Raw genomic sequence first — 12,629 nt, 5'->3', positions numbered from 1 at the left:
TAAACAAGAGCTTATTCATTATTTTACCTACTATTAAAAAAAGCAAAAACAGGCTACTGCACTTACTCTGTTTACTTTAAGTTTTTATTTTTGTATTCCTCCTGAAAGTGACTTTATTTTGTGGTCGGATTGATAGCCTACAGGTTGCACTAAAAATTCATTTTACTTGAACAGTGCAGTGTTAAACAATTTTAATAAATAGAGATTTGAACCTTACTGAAATTTGTTTTGTGTAAATTGTTAAAGGTCCCATGACATGGTGCTCTTTGGATGCTTTTATATAGACCTTAGTGGTCCTCTAACACTGTATTTGAAGTCTTTTTCCCGAAATTCAGCCTTGGAGCAGAATTACAGCCACTAGAGCCTTCCTTAGTATGCGCCATTTCTGTGTCTGTAGCTTTTGAGGAGGAGAGAGGGGGGGGCAAGTTGGAGGGTGGGACCAACTGCCATGCTTCGCTTGTTTTCAAGCCATGATGTCTCTCTCTCTCTCATGGGCGGGCCAAATTCTCAGGGCGGGCAAAGCAGAGAAAGGGGAGGTAACCTTCCTCCTTATGAGGTCATAAGGAGAAGATTCCAGATGGGTCCATCTGAGCTTTCATTTTCTCAAAGGCAGAGCAGGATACCCAGAGCTTGGTTTACATCTATCGCCATTTCTAGCCACTGAGGGACCATAGGCAGGCTCGGGGAACGCATATTAATGTTAAAAAACCTCATAAAGTGAAATTTTCATGCCATGGGACCTTTAATAATTGAGCAATGGGAAAATAATCGCTAATTGAAAAATGAATCGTTAGATTAATCGAACAATTAATTGTTAGATTAGTCGACTAATTAAAAAAATAATTGCTAGATTAATTGTTTAAAAAATAATCGTTTGGGACAGCCCTACTAGGGACAGTGTCCATGATATATTTCGGCTATGATTTCAACCCAGTACCATGACTGAACACTGCCGGCCGTTGTGACCAAAAAAACAGTACGGTAGTACAGTAAAAGTCCATCGGTCTTCTTGCATTACATGTAATAGGCCTATAACCGTTCACCGTTTTTATTACATTATAGGCAGATTATTACAATATCATTTTTATTAAATTACAATTTTTCCAAAAGCATGACTGAAATAAGCATGAACCATGCACAACACCTGTGTAAGTTGCCCAGTATCTACCCATTTTCAATAACTGACACACGACACACGTTAACAGGTTTTAGTGTTGGTGCTACAAGATGAATAATATAATATTGGTAATGTTTTTCTAAATTAAGTCTGCTCCCAGATAAAGAGAAGCAAAATTGGGTTACTTTATGTGGCCATTTATCATAACTGAGAGGAGTCAATAAATGTAATATCTATCTTAAATTTGTTAAAATCGAAATAAACATAACTTACCAAATATTTGCTGAGCTCATATCACCATCACCACAGGAAAATAGGATGCTCCATTAGGCTACAATTATTTCATTTGGTGATCTTGGCCCGCAAAAAGCCCCAAAGTCAAAGTGTCATTGATCACTGTACATCTAAAATTTGCAGTGACAGTACAGTGCAGTTTTGTATTCAGTACCAAGCTTACATAGTAGTATCCTGGGGGCTGAGACCTCAAAAAGATTCTGACAGAAAGTTCAGTGGTGTATGTGCAGCTGCAAATGTCCCTTTTGACTCCCATTTTGCCTCTTCTAAGCTATATCAGTCTTAACCTCCGATTTTCTTTCCCTCACATGACACACCTTCTCTCTATTTCTTTCTGTGTGTGTGTGTGTGTGCGCGCGCGTGTGTGTGCATATGTGTGTATTGGTCTCAGAGGAGTGAATTAACCCAGGGGTAAAGAGGCAGGGAAGAGCAGCTGGAGATCCACTCTCCCTTGGTTCCTGTCCCAATTAATTAGCATGGACATAGATGTATGCACGCACGCACGCACGCACGCATGCACGCACGCACGCACGCAGGCACACACACACACACACACACACACACACACACACACACACACACACACACACACACACACACACACGTAGTACATATAGACTATAGTATGGGGTAACTCTAGGATTCTTAAGTCCCAAACCTCTTGCAGCATCAGGACTGAAATTAAGCATGACATGCAACTGTAGTTGATGGTTTACTTAAAATAGCTGATTTTCTCCTTCTTTGAACACCAGATAAGTTGGGTTTAATGCAATAGTACAATTCATAATTCAAGTTGTTTGAGTCACCCTATTTGATACAGACCTTGGTTTTGCTGCTCAAATGATAGGTTGTACAGCCTTGATGTATTCATTTAAGAAATATCTCCAAAATATGGTCTTTTTATGCACTGCTGCCCTTAAGAAAGTTGTACATGATTTTATCAAATGTATCTCTGCCTAAAGCCCTATTCACACAGGACTTTCAGAGGTGGTCTGTGATCTCAATCCTGTGTGAATCTGTCATATCCGTAATTTGTCAAGTTAAAATTTCAATGCAAATTACCTACCATATTTTGCCAAACACAGAGGTTATGTGATTGCATTAGTGCCGTGCGAACAGACATCTCAGTGATTTGGGGTCTTTTTTCTGTCTCTTTCCCGGGCGAGAATTATGGACACTCTGTTGGCAATTATAAATTTGTAAATCACATGAGATACCTTGGTAATACTGTCCCATGTGAATAGGGCTTAAGACAGAGTTATCTCAACTGGTCCAAAGTGCAGCCTCAAGGTTTCACCATTTCAAGGAAACATTTCATTTGTCACTCCTATATTGGCCTCCTTTCACTGGCTACTGATTCATTTTAGAATCATTTTTAAAAAATGGATTACCCTCAAGGCAAAACTAGGCCTGTCCACAAGCCAGGCGTGTTATTTATAAAGGGTTAAAGGGACATATTACACCCTAAAGCTATAAGACAGCACATTTGTCCCACACAATGTACTGTATTAGGACCTAAAGATTACTCGATACATATTGGGAAACTGAGACAGAGAGAAAGTCAGAGATACTGTATGGCTTCATCACTACACACCAAACTGAATTATGTGTGAAATTCATCAAAAGTGGTAAGGCTGTCAAATGTGAAAAACTGATCTTTTTAAGTAACTCTGTTATGTGTTTGAGTGTGTGCAACCCACCCCTGAGCGGCTATCTAGTTTCCCTATCACTGCGAGCCATCCCCTCTAGTGATTCTCCTGGTGTTTTATAATTCAAATTTAATTATTAAATCCAATGACAGTTATGCATGTTGTATCATGAGAGTAGTACAAATAAGACCTGCTTTAGGGTATCTAGACTTCTTATTTATATCAAACTGATTGCATGAACATAAGCTCTGGAATATGTTTTCAAATGTCAAAGTATGTAAAGTGGCTTTAATTGATATTTTATAAAAATAATGTATTATATAGCATTATGCTATATCTCAGAACTCCATATTAAACCATTAATTAATCTAACAGCTTGGCTATAGACCCTAAAGGGTCAGTTAGAAAAAGGTATTTTTGTAAAAAAAATTGGCCCTTAAATTTTGAACAACAAAGCTTTATGCAAGAATTAATTTATGTGGTGGTGCAACCCATTTTAGTTAGCGATGCTTACATTTAAATGTTATTCAATGTGGAAATTGTCACTGCCTGGTAGCCAACATTAGAGTGAATGTGAAAATTGCTTGCAGGCAATTTCATGTAAGCCTGAAAACTCAAAAATAACAATGCTGTCGTGTAGTTGCATTACACAGATTGTCATTTAAAAATTAGCTTCTCCACACAAGCTCCACATTTTTTCATGAAGGAGCGTGGGTAGTCATTAGTAGGCTACCACTAACCCAGAGTCTGGCTCTTTAAGGGAGCATTTCCTACAGTACAAACCATGTTGGCACATGCTATCTGCAGCTAATAAGCATCATTTTCTTTTTGTATACCATTGAATTCTTACCACATCCCTTTGCTTTTTCCCCTGGCAGTTGCCAGTCTGTGTTACAGCACTGTCCTTAGTTTAGTTTTTCACAGCATCCTGGCAACCTTGCTGATGATGATGCTGGCATCAATGCTGTAAAAAGTAGACATATAGAGCAGAGAGGATCAATGAGGGATTTTCTTCTTAGACAGTTCTCCAGCAGGTAGACCTGACCAAGCTTTACTTGGGAGAGAGAAATTGTAACTGCAAAAGGCAAATATGAATAAGAATGTTACACTTAACGGGATATTGCAGATGAGGAACGACACAAGTTAATTTGAAGTTTTTGAATGAGAAGGGTTTTTAAAATCCATTATCTTAAAGTGCTCATATTATGCTCATTTTCAGGTTCATAATTGTATTTAGAAGTTATATCAGAATAGGTTTGCATGGTTTAATTTTCAAAAAACACTATATTTTTGTTGTACTTCACATTGCTGCAGCTCCTCTTTTCACCTTGTGTGTTGAGCTCTCTGTTTTAGCTACAGAGTGAGGCATCTCACTTCTGTTCTATCTTTGTTGGGAGTCGCACATGCGCAGTAGCTAGGTAAGCACTGCTAGCTAGACAGTTGCAGAGTATGAGGGCATGCCACGCTAGCAGCTAGGCGAGCATTATAACGTGTGTTACAAAGTGACACACGTTTGTCACGGAAGTAAAGGCTGAACTACAATAGAGCTGTTTGGAGCAGTTTGTGAACAGTGTTTTCAGTTGGAGATGGTAAGTACCTTTGGGGTGGACTTTGGTCTTTTTTTACTTTGTAAACCTATTGCATGCATAAAAAAAGATATATAACAATAAAGGAAAGGGAAAAAGCCAAAAAGCATAATATGAGCACTTTAAGACAGCATGTTTGAATACCCTATGCTTTTGCAGTAAATGTCTGTAGAGGATATTATTAATTTAGTCTGGGACATATAATATTCAGACTAAATTATTGGTATTGAATAAATGTGCAATTGTGTTAGACAGTCAAAGAATTTTAAACGTCTTACTTCTTTCTGTGGACAGCAAATGCATGTCCATTCACATAAACCTGCAAATACTTTTCAGTTTATGTGGTGGAAAGAATTGGCATTGGTGCAGAATTGCAGATGTCCCAAATTTCTATTTGGGCTAAATATAAGCTACCATCTGTCTGCATGTGATTGACAGCAGTCAGAGAGACATACATAACTACAGACTGAGCAAATAAATGTAAATGTAATACGAAAAACTAAAATTGAGGTGGATGAAAATGGAGAAATATATGTTGATCATTAACAGATGATGTGTGTAAGATTAGGTTGGAGTGGAGGATGGAATCAGGGTCATTAGACAGGCTCCTTGCAGCGATTTAAGGACAAAGGAGCCCTTAACCTTAGCTCAGCTCACTATATCAAAACACTGGCTAGTAAAAAGTCAGCCTCAGGGGCATATTACATTCTGATAGCCCTACATCAAAGTGTTACGCTCAGCTGTAGCTGCTTTGTCCATTAATTAGAGTTAAAATGGGAGGGCCACTATATGAAATATAGAGGTAGGCTGTCATTTTCGTTGGCCAATTGACTTTGGGATGCTGGTGGCAAAAGACTTACTGGATTTAAAATGTGAATGAGATGGAGCTCTTGGGCTCCGGCCCAGATAATGATAGTGTCATTTGGGGGGGGTTAGCCTTTCAGTTCAACTCAGCAGTACGTTGGTTAGATGGGAACCAAGCAGTCCATTATCTATTTAAAAAAAGACAGCAGCATCTTAATGGCGATATACCAGATATTGTTAATTTGTTTTTACCTTAGAAAGCAGGTATTTACCATTACTAAAACATTTTTGACACTTCTACTTTAACACAGCTGTCAGGCAGAGTAGAGCAGGGGACAGACAGTTACTCTGAACTAAAGAGAGAGTGGTGGAGTGTCAGTGTCATGCTGTGCACAGTGAACTACACAAGACTTTAACAGTCAGTAGACATGTTATACAGTATTCCCTACTGAAATGTCTCCCCCTATCCCCTTTTCCACATCATTTTCGGGACTCACCCAGAAAAGAGAGGGGTAAAAGCTCTTTTGTTTACAAAAAAGGTTGTATTTAGGTTTGGTAATTTATTTCTGCACTGTATCTATTTGAGAGTAAGAACACAAGTGATATAGTGATGGAGTACATTACTACCAAATGCATCATCATCACGAAACATAAAGGGTTTGTTGGAAAGAGCCAGAACTTTTAACCCAGAAGCAACTGTACTGTATGTACTGTGCTATAACAGGGGGCGAGATAACAGATGCTAGATGGAGACAAGCTGCAGCAAAAAAGGAACACACACTGCAGATGTTTTGTGGTGTTTTACATTAGTCTTGCCTGGCTTATTTAATTTTGCTGCGTTACTGTTTCTCACTGTTGTCTCACAAATCATTTTTGGTTTTGCTATTACTTCTGATATCTACAGCCCATCTACAAAGCACAGTAAAACCAATTTGCAGCGAAAGGTGCATATTTATGCACACACAGTGTCAGGCTGATAACACAAATTCATTATTTAACATGTTTATTTACTTTTATGTTATTATGAACATTTACAAATGTCCCTTTTAAGCAAGATTAAAGCTTAAATAATACAAACTAGTGTTAACCCCAGATATGAATCTTTTTGTCTGTGGAGCTGTCACTCTCTTAAAATATTGTTCCATTTATGTATTCAACGCCACACACGTCTGAATAAATGAGTTGAGAAATTGTATTTCTTGCACTGTGAGGCCTTCACAATGCAGATCACACCAGTGCAGTAAGTGGGCATGAATTTCCACCATTTAGAGCTGGCACACTGAGCAAAGCAGACTGCGCTGATTGAGCGTTTTACCTTTTCAACTGGAAGGAGCCGAGACAGTTTTGTGATGATTCTGTCAGTGCCAGCAGGGAAGTGTCTTGACTGGTCTCTGATCAGCTCAGAACTAGATTTACTCGCTAATAGCATTAAACAGTTTGAAAAACATCATAATATGCATTTGTCTAAAAGTAGTTTTTTTGGTCGGCAGTGTTCAGTCATGGCACTGTGTTGAAATCAAAGTTGAAATATATCATGGGTGCTGTCCCTAGGCTGCCTGCACTTGCAGCCCATTTTATTAATATATTTAATCTTGCAGCCCAACATTCTCTACATTAATGCAGCCCACTACAGAGTGCAGTCTTGTTATTATGACGTAATTATGTTTTGACTCCGACGGCAGCACCTTGCTCAAAAAACAGACCGTCACCTCGTACACTTTAGTCAGCGGGGCTTGTTAGAGGATGCGATCCGCGAGCAAAGGAAAGCTCTAGAAAGTGACGCTGACAGATGTGCTAAACTAAGGAACTTTTTCCATTAAAACCAGCGCACAGGTAAGCTAAGCTAATTTCGAGGACTGCAGGATGCTAGCGGTCGTGCAGAACATAATACAACGTTGCCTGCAAACCACTGTTCATGTTTATGAATCAAACTTTTTCTTGTAGCTCCTCAGCAACAGCCACTAGTCCAATTTGCTGCTAACAGTGACAATGAAGAGCTGAGCCGCTGCCCTGAGCCCAGAACTCCAGAGTAGGCAGGTAGGATTGCTCATTGAGTGAATATTATAAGATAAGTATGGTGTAGGCCTGCTCTACATAATAAAATGGCCTGAGATAATAATGCCAGGTGATCCAGCACTACATTAATGAAACTGACTTGACTTGATCAGAAAGCTTTGTTAAAAGGGGAGCTTGCTGAGAATTATGACAATTTTTAAAAGTTGATGTTTTGTCAGAAGCATAGCAGTGTGAAAGGGATAGCTGCTGTCAGTGTGGAAGGCATATCTACTGTAAGCTGATGCACCACAGTGTGTAAACCAGCAAACATGATCAGATTAGTTACAATACAACCAATTTCTATCCCCAAATGTTGCTAGTTACCCATAATGCCTTTTTATCCTCGAAAGTAGGATAGTGAATATAATATACGAAGTCCACGGAATAGGATGAAAGTAATATAAAATATTACACAAAGTAAAAAATAGATGATGGCGTCATTAGAAAGTGCAATACATTTTATTTTATTCTTTATGTCATTTTAATTAAATTTGTATTTATTCTTTTATTTTATTTTAAGGTTTGGATATCTGTTAACATTTACTTGCACAGAAAATAGATTCTGATATTGTTGAACACTATTGTGTTGTTGTAAAGATGTTAACTGATACTTAACTAATACATCTACATTGTGAAACAACACTTACTATGTTTGCACTGAATCGGAAATTATGAACTTGCCATAATACGCCATTGTCTTGCTGTTATAACCACCAACGGACAATAGTTTCTGCAATTATTTCCCACAAGTGTTAAAGACCACTTTCAAATCCAGTCGTACAGTAGCGCAAAAAGAGTGTCACACACTTCACCAAGATCTCAGGTGAGCTCATCAAGTCACACAATATTTTCCTGATGAAGCTGTCATACCGCAGATGGCTGACAGCCACTTTACCCATGACATCTACCCAGCAGGGATATGTGCGGATTAAAAATGACATTAACAAGAGCCATCAAGGGGCATTTGTCAGATGGAGCAATAGTGTTTTGCAAATTGCAAAATCTTGCGATGCCATTGCTGCTTTGTCATCATTCTGAATGCCACCTTAATGGAGCACAGAGGCTAAAGCAATTAACTGTAAGATATTGTCTTTTATTGGAGATTAAATCAAACAATTGTAGTTGAATGGCTGCAAGATGGTCCCAGGTTCATGACATACGAAGACAAAGGCAAATCTGACACCTTTGCTCTTAGATGAATCAATGGATTGGTTGAATACATTTTAATGAAAAGCAGTTCTCCATTTCTAATTTAGGAGAGCTTGTCCCACAGGAGTTCTGCCTGTATAATAGCTAAGAATACAAGGAATACGAGGAGCCATCCAATCCTAATTAAATCCTTTTGCAGCTGAGTCCTCAAATAAATACATGCACAGACACACATACACAGGCAGCCATGCACATACAGGCACACAAACAAATGCAGAAAATGCCAGGGCTGAATGCCGTGATGGCACACATCTACAAGGACAAAACATTTGAACAAGGGCACATGGCTAGCTCACCTGGTAGAGCAGACGCTCCTATATAGAGGTCTACTCCTTGACGCAGCAGCCACAGATTCGACTCAGACCTGTGGCCCTTTGCTGCATGTCATTCCCCCTCTCTCTCCCCTTTCATGTCTTCAGCTGTCCTATATGAATAAAAGCCTAAAATGCCCAAAAAATAATCTTTAAAAAACACAATTTTTCTGTCTTAAATTTAACATGTTTTAAGTAAATGTCTGTACGCTTAATATGAAGCTACCACCAGCAGCAGGTTATAGCTTATAGGCTCATTATAACTTATCCATGCATAAAGACAGAAGGGTTGGTCCTTTCTCTGAACAAAAACGACATACCAGCTCCTCTAAAGCTTACTAATAACACGCTATACAGCGTTATATATATAAAAAATGATACACTGTAGCTGTTTCCTGTCTTCGTGATAAGCTAACTGGCTGCTGGCTGTAGCATCATTTTTTACCGTACACAACATAAAAGTAACATCAATCTTCTTATCTATTGGCAAGACAGCATATGCCCAAAAATTGGTATTTATTGGAAAACATTCTTTAATTCAGACTGCGCCTTTGTCTCATCAACTCTAAAGGTGTCAATCAAAATGGCAACATATTATGATATCCTAAGAGCCACAAGCTGATTGTATAGCCCATCAAGATGTTAGCAGCATGCTAATAAATGGTAAATCAGTCAACTGAAGGATTCACTAAACATTATTCATCATCTCCTGAGAGCAATCATGAGATTGCTATCATGGGATTTTTGCTTGATTAGGTGGTGTAGAGTGTGGGCACAGGGTATATAAGGGATTAGGTTTCATTATGCAACAAATGTGAAAATTTGGACCGCATGACTTGATGGGACACATACGACCATCTGCTGAGCCACCATATGACCCTTGAGAAGTTCTAAGGACTTTTTAACATAACATTGTATCTATCTCATTTGATGTTCAGGATAACAAATTGCACTGCAATCAGCTCTAAAGATTTCCGGAGTTTTCAGAAAGAAGGAAAAGAACAGAGACGTAAAATGTGATCAGCTTTGACCCAGCTGGACCATATATAATATATATACACTCTTAATGTGATTAGAACCAAGATTGAGGTAATAAGCATTCTTCGGAGTAACTGAAAAACTGATTAACTAGGTTTAGCAAAATAAGTATGTTAGTTACGTAATGTAGCGCAATGTAGTTACATACGTAACTTAACTTACAAGTTAACTTGTGTATGTAAAGTCCTGTATTTGTTTGACCCATCCATCCACCCCGACCTATCGTTCTTTACACTCTGTCACCTGAATTCCTTCTTTGCTCCGATCATAATTACTACAGCCACTAGAGGTCGCCGCCACTAATGTAAATAGGTCGTAGTTAACTGCTTATACAAACAACCTATGTGTTTTTTTTGGGGAGGAGAGTCTCGGTTTTACATCAAAGTTAGAACAAAAACGCCAAAGAATGTCACACATTGTCCGTCACTTCAACTTACTTCATGATCCTCAGACATTCATTAGGCAAAACCAAGGTTTTTAAGGAAAAAGATGTGTGGATTATTTACTTGTCTGACAGTGTTATAGGAATACAACACAACAAAATAGATATCATACCCTTTTTTTTTTTTTTTTTTTTTTTTTTTAAAATATAATCAATCCTGGAATTTTTATATTTGATTCTTTCCAAGTTTCCTTTTTGTCAGACTAATCCAACTGCTTACAGAGTATTGGTGTCAGAGGTCTAAACGCTTAGTACTGAAAATAGCTTCCATTGATTTTAAGGAATACTGTGAGCTCCTCTTAATTAGAAACAGTGAACAACTCTTCCTTTCTTCCCTTGACTAACATTTCATAATTTCAAGCTTTTGTGGATGATTTTGAAGATATTGGTGATTTTGTTTTAGGGATTTTGTTTTTGTAAGTAAGTAAGTAAGTAAGTAAGTAAAGTGTATGCATATAGCACTTTTCACAGATAAAAATCACAGTGCTTCACAATAAAGTGAAATACAATAAATAAAAGACATAAGAATACGAAGGAAAACAAAGGTACATAAAATCAGACAGCCATAAAAGCCCTTGTCTAACTAAAAACCTGTTTGAATAGCAAAGTCTTCCACTGCTTTTTAAAAGAATCAACATAATTTGAACACTGTAAAGAGAGGGACAGTGCATTCCACAGCCTTGGTGCCACTGGCAGAAATGATCGATCCCCTCTGGTTTTAAAATGAGTGCGGGGGACAAAATGTGATGCTGTATCAGGTCAGATATATAAGGAGCTTGTCTGTGCAAGGCTCTAAAAGTAAGGACCAGAACTTTAAAATGAATACTAAAATGAACTGGTTACCACTGAAGTGATGCTAAAACAGGTGTGATGTGCGCCCTATTCCTTGTGTGAGTTAAAAGCCTCGCGGCGGAGTTTTGTCCTTGCTTGTTTGCACTTATTGTTTAGCCTAGAAAGCTAGTAGCAATTCTCTGATGGAAAATTGTTCTAAAAATAACTTTAATGATTTTTAGATCGATCAATCAATCAATCAATCAATCAAATTTATTTAAAGTCTAAAATCACCATTAGACATGGTCTCAATGCACTTTAAAATGAAAGGAACAGAAATAACAAGACAGCAACTAAACAGTTGAACAGCATACCAGCAACATAAGACAATAAGTGAAAAGGTTTGTTTGTGAAGGACTCCAAAATGATTGGTGTGTTGGATGAAATAAGATGAAATTTCAAACAAGATGAAATGTCCACAGTGAGTGAACAGTGAGACTGCCAGGAGACAGGAAAACCAGCCTGATCTGGATCATGGAATCAGCATAAAAAGGTACGTGAGTGCAAGTATGATTCACCAGGACAGTCAGCACAGTTCTGACAGGGGACACATTTCTTTTCTCCATCTGAGAGAGCACAGTTATGCAATAGTTTTGTTTCTCTGGGGGCTTAGGGTCAAATTGAAATGCACTTAAACAACTAATAAACGTGAGAACTCCCCTCACCATTCACACCCATATCAATGTGAACAAACCTTATGTTATGTAACTCAATGAGCGTTTTAACAATGGGATCACAATAGAGTGAAGAAAAAATTAGAAGCTGGAAAAAAAAGGGATTTGGGGTAAAGATTATGGACTTGGCAGAGCGCTTGGTGGAGGCTGTCAGATATGCTTTCCAGAAGCTAGGTGCTCATTAGCATACTTCATTTGTCTAATTATAGTCCTAATCCAATGCTAAAGGGCAAACAAACAAATCACAGTCTGTGTGGGAGGCATATTTCTAATTCTTCACCCTTGAAATATTTTTATCATGACAACAACATGCACGCATCTGTATAAAAATCATCAAACGGACTGCCTCTGATGCTTGACATACAGTTTATGACCCTTTTGGAAACGTTTACTATGCTGTTTGGGACGAGCACACTGCAAATGACTGCAGGCTGCAGTGATGCCAGGGGAATCTGTTAAAAGGTCACAGGCAAAACAACTAGCTTGGCTGGAGGAAGGACATGCATGTGACAAGGAAGCACGTGTTGAAGATGCATAAAGCTTCTGGGACTTCAAGAGTCTTTGAGACCCATCGGCTTAGTTTGCATAAAGGAAGCGAGATAGCATTTCCATCAGAGGC

The sequence above is a fragment of the Sander lucioperca genome, chromosome 8 (assembly GCF_008315115.2).
Source record: "Sander lucioperca isolate FBNREF2018 chromosome 8, SLUC_FBN_1.2, whole genome shotgun sequence".
NCBI classification, from domain to species: Eukaryota; Metazoa; Chordata; class Actinopteri; order Perciformes; family Percidae; genus Sander; species Sander lucioperca.
The sequence above is the reverse complement of the archived record's forward strand: the minus strand, read 5'-3'. Positions refer to the sequence as shown.